This window comes from Salvelinus sp. IW2-2015, unplaced genomic scaffold (genome assembly GCF_002910315.2).
Source record: "Salvelinus sp. IW2-2015 unplaced genomic scaffold, ASM291031v2 Un_scaffold1502, whole genome shotgun sequence".
In the NCBI taxonomy this organism is placed as follows: domain Eukaryota; kingdom Metazoa; phylum Chordata; class Actinopteri; order Salmoniformes; family Salmonidae; genus Salvelinus; species Salvelinus sp. IW2-2015.
Genome location: NW_019942950.1, coordinates 163,662 through 170,512, shown reverse-complemented (window position 1 = coordinate 170,512; position 6,851 = coordinate 163,662). Strand labels below are relative to the sequence as shown.

The 6,851-nt window shown below is 42.3% G+C and overlaps 1 protein-coding gene across 1 annotated transcript in view; it reads right to left on the bottom strand.

The window, feature by feature from the left end:
- LOC112071054 (leucine zipper putative tumor suppressor 2 homolog) overlaps nucleotides 1-6,206 on the bottom strand; it is a 53,066-nt gene extending 46,860 nt beyond the window's left edge. The window contains 2 exon segments of the mRNA XM_024138506.2: nucleotides 5,584-5,710; nucleotides 5,899-6,206. The gene's annotated coding sequence lies outside the window, so the exon portion shown is untranslated.
- Between the last annotated feature and the right edge of the window lie 645 nt (nucleotides 6,207-6,851).

Genomic DNA, 6,851 nt, shown 5'->3' with positions numbered 1-6,851 from the left:
AAAGGGAGAGATTTCGGGTCGTTGTCCAAATGCTGGACGGACCCAGCCAGACCCATCATGCAATGCTCTTCCTGAGGGAAGGAAGGTTTGTTGGCTAAGTCTGCGCATTACATGGCCCCATCCTCCTCACCTCATAACGGTTGCAGGTCGTCCTGTCCCTTTGCAGAAAAGCATCCCCCAAAGGACTGATGTTTCCACCTCCATGCTTCACGGTTGGGATGGTGTTCTTTGGGGTTTGTACTCATCCTTGCTTCTTCCGTCCCAAACACGGCGAGTGGAGTTTTAAGACCAAAAAGCTCTATTTTTGATCATCAGACCACATGCACGCTTCTCCATTCCTCCTCTGGATCATCCAGCATGGTCATTGGCAAACTTCAGACGGGCTGGACATGCGCCTGCTTGAGCAGGCGGACCTTGTGTGCGCTGCAGGATTTGAATCCATGACGCTCGTTAGTGTAGTTACTATGTTTTCTTTTGAGACTGTGGTCCCAGCTCTCTTCAGGTCATTGACCAGGTCTGCCGTGTAGTTCTGGGCTGAATCCCTCACCTTCCTCATGATCATCTGATGCCCACGAGTTGAGATCTTGCATGGAGCCCCAGACCGAGGGTGATTGACCATCATCTTGAACTTTCTTCTTATTTTTTCTTCTATTTTCTAATAATTGCGCCAACAGTTTGTTGCCTCTCTCACCAAGCTGCGTGCCTTTGTCCTGTAGCCTATCCCAGCCTTGTGCGGTTATACAATTTTCATCCCTGATGTCCTTACACAGCTCTCTGTCTTGGCCATTGTGGAGAGGTTGGAGTCTGTTTTGATTGAGTGTGTGGACAGGTGTCTTTTATCAGGTAACGAGTTCAAAAGGTGCAGTTAATACAGGTAATGAGTGGAGAACAGGAGGGCTTCTTAAAGAAAATACTAACAGGTTGTGAGAGCCGGAATTCTTACTGGTTGGTAGGTGATCAAATACTTATGTCATGCAATAAAATGCAAATGAATTACTTAAAAATCATACAATGTGATTTTCTGGATTTTTGTTTTAGATTCCGTCTCTCACAGTTGAAGTGTACCTATGATAAAAATGACAGACCTCTACATGCTTTGTAAGTAGGAAAACCTGCAAAATCGGCAGTGTATCAAATACTTGTTCTCCCCACTGTATATATAGAGAGATATAGTTGACCAGCCCTACAATGCCTGAGCAAAGTGAGGGAAGGGAACAGCTGGGCTGGGGAGAGGTGATGGGAGAGATGGGAGGGAGGTACGGAGGGGAGAGAAAGAGGCTGAACCTGGTAATGTAGACAGAGGTAAGAGGAAAGGACAGCAGCTGTGTAGACCAGACCACACACCACTATCACCATACAAACTGGAGCAGCAGGGTTGAAACTGCAACAAGCAGAGCCCTCCATGGGAGCTGGCAATAAGACACAGGTTTTGTGTTCTCTTTTTAAAATACTGAGTACACATTCATCGATGTGCACTAACTTGAATGTAAACCCTTATCTTTCATCACTGGGTCCTTCCGCTGTCAGTTTCAGCCCAGCGGCCGACACACAGACTCAGAACATTCACAATGTCCAGGGCCTCCCAGAGACAGAGAGAGAGGGAGAGACAGAGAGCGAGAGAGAAAGAGAGAGAGATGGAGAGAGAGCAAGAGAAGGAGAGAGAGAGAGAGATCTTCTGCGCAGATTTTGTCGGACTTGGGCTATGTTCAAAAATACAAACAGACCGCACAGAGCCCCAGGACAGCAACACAATTAGACCCAACCAAGTCTTGAGAAAACAAAAAGGCACAATGGAAAGAAACAACTACAAAACTGAGAAAACTAGTATGCTATTTGGCCCTAACTGAGAGTACACAGTGGCAGAATACCTGACCACTGTGACTGACCCAAAATTAAGAAAATCCTTGACTATCTACAGACTCAGTGAGCATAGCCTTGCTATTGAGAGAGGCTGCCGTGGGCAGACCTGGCTCTCAAGAGAAGACAGGCTATGTGTATACTTCACACATAATGAGGTGGAAACTGAGCTGCACTTCCTAACCTCCTGCCAAATGTATGACCATATTAGAGACATATTTCCTCTCAGATTACACAGAATTTTGAAAATAAATCAAACATCGATAAACTCCAGTGGTGTAAAGTACTTAAGTAAAAATACTTTAAAGTACTACTTAAGTCGTTTTTGGGGGTATCTGTACTTTACTTTACTATTTATATTTTTGGATAACTTTTACTTCTACTCCACTACATTCCTAAAGAAAATATTGTACTTTTTACTCCCTACATTTCCCTTGACACCCAAAAGTACTCGTTACATTTTGAATGCTTAGCAGGAAAGGAATTGGTCCAATTCACACACTTATCAAGGAAACATCCCTGGTCATCCCTACTGCCTCTGATCTGGTGGACTCACTAAACACAAATGCTTCGTTTGTAAATGATGTGTAAGTGTTGGAGTGCACCCCTACCTATCTGTAAATAAAAAAAACAAGAAAATGGTGCCATCTGGTTTGAAATTATTTATACTTGTACTTTTGATACTTAAGTATATTTTTGCAACTACATTTACTTTTGATACCTTTTCTCAATAGGGGGAGCTGTTAGCACTATTTATTTTTTTACATTTCCAAATTAAACTGCCTCGTACTCAATTCTTGCTCGTACAATATGCATATTATTATTACTATTGGATAGAAAACAATCTCTAGTTTCTAAAACCGTTTGAATTATGTCTGTGTGTGAACCAGAACTCTTTCTACAGCGAAAKTCATGACAGGACATGCGAAGCTCTGAAAAATAGTCTCTGATCTCGGATCAGTTTTAAGCTCTGTGTATGCCCTATGGATCGAAATGAACTGCACCCGCCTTCCCRTGGATGTCAGTAACCAATGAGAAGTGGAATGGTGTCTCTAGGTGCTTCTCAGAGTTTATAAAAGGGAATGGAGTGAGATGACCCTTCTTTTTGACGCTCGCCAGGACGCAAGGGAGGACATCAGAATCGCATGCTCAAAAGCTCTCGTTATTGATCAAAGATATATCCGTCTGTGATTTAATTCGATATAGGTGTTAGAGATATCATAACGAAGTTATTTGAAACCGATTTATATCAGTTTATGCGAGTATATTGCTATTTTTCTGAATTTCCTTAGTATTGCGTTTGAGGATTTGGGCATGTGTGTGCCGTGTAGCTATCGTTAGCTGCTAGTTCGGAAGTTGAGGAGGTCGTTTTACAACAAAGCAACGATTCTTTTGGACAAAGGACACATTGCCCAAGATACTGATGGAAGCTCGTCCGTATTTATGTGGAAAAATGTAAACGCAGTTGTCAGCCATTTTTTGCGGCACTAGTCTGGCTGTAACTCACAATGTATGTCTAGTAACGTAAATTTTAAAAATCTAAATCAGCGGTTGCATTAATAACCAATGCATCTTTCATTAGCTGTCCAACCTGTATTTTTTTAGTCAATCTAATCGATAAATAATCGTAAACATAGGTGCCTTTCCAAGATGGTGCCGGCCCGAATGCATGCCATGTTTTGACAGATTACATTGCATAACCACGATTTGTGATGCTAAATATGCACATTTTCGAACAGACTCTATATGCATTGTGTAATATGATGTTACAGGACTGTCATCTGAAGAATTCTGAGAAGGTTAGTGAAAAAATTAATATATTTTGGTGGCGATAACGTTATCGCCCCCTTTGCCTTGATTTAATGCTGGGGTGATGTTAGCTCATGTGGTATGCTAATATAACGATATATTTTGGTAATTGACGTCGGTCTCTGTAATTATTCCGGCTGCTTCCAACGCTATTTCAGATTGCAGCTGCAATGTACAACTGTGATTTATACCTGAAAAATGCAAATTTTTCTAAAAAAACATATCCTATACCATAAATATGTTATCAGGCTGTCATCTTATGAAGTTGTTTCTTGGTTAGTGGCTATATATATCTTTATTTAGTCAAATTAGTGATAGCTACTGATGGAGTAAAAAACTGGTGGAGTAAAAAAAGTGGTGTCTTTTGCTAACGTGGTTAGCTAATAGATTTACATATTGTGTCTTCCCTGTAAAACATTTTAAAAATCAGAAATGATGGCTGGATTCACAAGATCTGTATCTTTCATCTGGTGTCTTGGACTTGTGATTTAATMATATTTAGATGCTTGTATTTACTTGTGACGCTATGCTAGGCTATGCTAGTCAGCTTTTTTACTGTGGGGGGTGCTCCCGGATCCGGGATGAGTACCAAGTAAAAGTTAAGTATATTTAAAACCAAATACTTTTAGACTTTTACTCAAGTAGTATTTTACTGGCTGACTTTCACTTTTACTTGAGTCATTTTCTATTAAGGTATCTATATTTTTACTCAAGTATTACAATTGGGTACTTTTTTTGCCAATGATAAACTCCCATTTGTTAGGCGAAATACCACAATGTGCAATCACAGCAGTAAGATTTGTGGCCCATTGCCATGAGAAAATAGCAACCACTGGAGCACAAACAACATCGTACATACCACCCATTTTCACCTTTTTCTTTATCTTTCCCTACTATTCTTACAACAACTATTTCAGGGCTGTCCCCGACCCCAAAACATCTTGGTCGACAGAAAGTTGTCTGTTTCGATTGGTCAAAATTTTTAAGGGTGTATTTCTTCATCTATAGACACACCCTATGTGTTTTAATATAATCAACTATATGTACTGAGCTTGTCTGATGCTTTAAGGGCACTGTGATTAAATAATTAAGACGCACAAATTACTCAAGACGGAGCCAGAGATCAACATAACCAGAAGAAAACACCCGTGCCCGACCCGACCATCCTCTCTTGCCAGTAACTGGCTACACCAAGGGTCGGCGACCTTTTTCATGTCAAGTGCCAATTTATTTGACCATTTCTACCAATCTGCGTGCCAGTTATGGTTTTCATATGCACATTTTTGTGGAACAGTTTCATTTTCATTTATAATGTCTTCATACCTCAAAATCACTGTCTATCTAAAGCTAAATGAAAATGATACAAATCTAAAAGTAACTTCTATTGCCAACTACGTAAAAATAGCCTACATAAAGCCAACCAATAAAAACATTGCACCCTGAAGGTAGAACATATCCTGATAAAAATACATATCCTATCCATCCCATTGGCTACGCATGGCCTGTCTGCAAGGATCCTATCCATCCCATTGGCTARGCATGGCCTGTCTGCAAGGATCCTATCCATCCCATTGGCTACGCATGGCCTGTCTGCAAGGAACTTGAAACATTGTATCAACTATCAACCTAGTTGGTCCTGAAGTTGCTCTAGCAAACTTGCAACATTGATCAAATATTCTGGGCCCTCAGAGTTTCCCAAGCCAGTGATCTCCGGACAGACACAGCTGTAGGCTATTTGCACAAGGGATAAGAAGCAATAAGGTAGGCCTACATTGCTAAAACATGTACATAGCTGATAATATAACACAAATGGTGTTTTCATTTGTATGGGAAAATGGTAGACCAACACCATATAGTCATGCACGCTAGATCCATAGGGATATTGAAAGAGAATAGAATGTTAAGCCCTGGTCATACCTGTTAGTGAGTCCCAGTGTTCTCCTGTTTCTCTGCGGGAGACAGGGAGGGAAGAGGTACCTCTCATCCCCAGAATCTCACTCCTCCCTGGGACGCCTCTACTCCACTACACCCACTGACCTGGAGCCTGGAAACACAGAGAGCAAAGAGAGACAGAGAGGAACAAGGACTTAATACACATACAGAAACAGAACAGCAAATATATGTTAGTAGCAATTTCTATGACTTTTATCATGTGAAACTGTAACTCTGTAGTATATCTTAAAAGTAACAGTTTTTAGTACAATACACTGGTCATTCAGTTAAATGTACTACCCAAAATGCTGTCTTCTGTGAAAGGAGAGAAGAGGAATCCACTGCCTCCTTCTGGTTACTCAGGCAAACTGCCACGGCCACCGTGATATTCACAGGACAATACCCCAACAAAAAAAGTGCACACACAGACCCCGATACACACGCACACACAAACACACACATCTGAGGGGAGAGCAGAGTGATATTACACTCTGTGTTTGTTTATCTCTACCATTTATAGCTTTGACTGCAGTCTCATCTTGCGCGTGTGTGTGTGTGTGTGTGTGTGTGTGTGTGTGTGTGTGTGTGTGTGTGTGTGTGTGTGTGTGTGTGTGGGTGTGTGTTGTGGGTGTGTGTGTGTGTGTGTGCTCTCTCACACATTCCGAAATAGTCACTTCAACATGAAACAACAACATTCTCTGATCCACATCCAATAGGAGAGAGGGAAGATAGGAGGAGAGAGGAGGAGAGAGGGAAGATAGGAGGAGAGAGGGAAGATAGGAGGAGAGAGGGAAGAGGGAAGATAGGAGAGATAGGAAAGAGAGGAGGAGAGAGGGAAGAGATGAGGAGAGAGGGAGGAGAGGAAGAGAAAGGGAAGAGAGGGAAAATAGGAGAAGAGAGGGGAAAATAGGAGGAGAGAGGGAAAATAGGGAAAAGAGGAGGAAGAGAGGGAAGAGGAGAGAGAGAGGAAGAGGGAGGAAGAGAGGGAAGAAAAGGGAAGAGAGGAGGAGAGAGGGAAGAGAGGGAGGAGAAAGGGAAGAGTGGAGAAGAGGGAAGAGAGGAGGAGAAAGGAGAAGAGAGGAACAGAGTAGGAGAGAGGAGAGAGGAGGAGAGAGGAGAGAGGAGATGAGAGGAGGAGAGAGGGAAGAGTGGAGGGGAGAGAGGGAGAGGGAAGAGAGGGAAGAGAGGTAGAGAGGAAGAGAGGAGGAGAGTGGAGGAGAGAGAGAGAGAGGAGGAGAGAGGAGGAGAGAGGA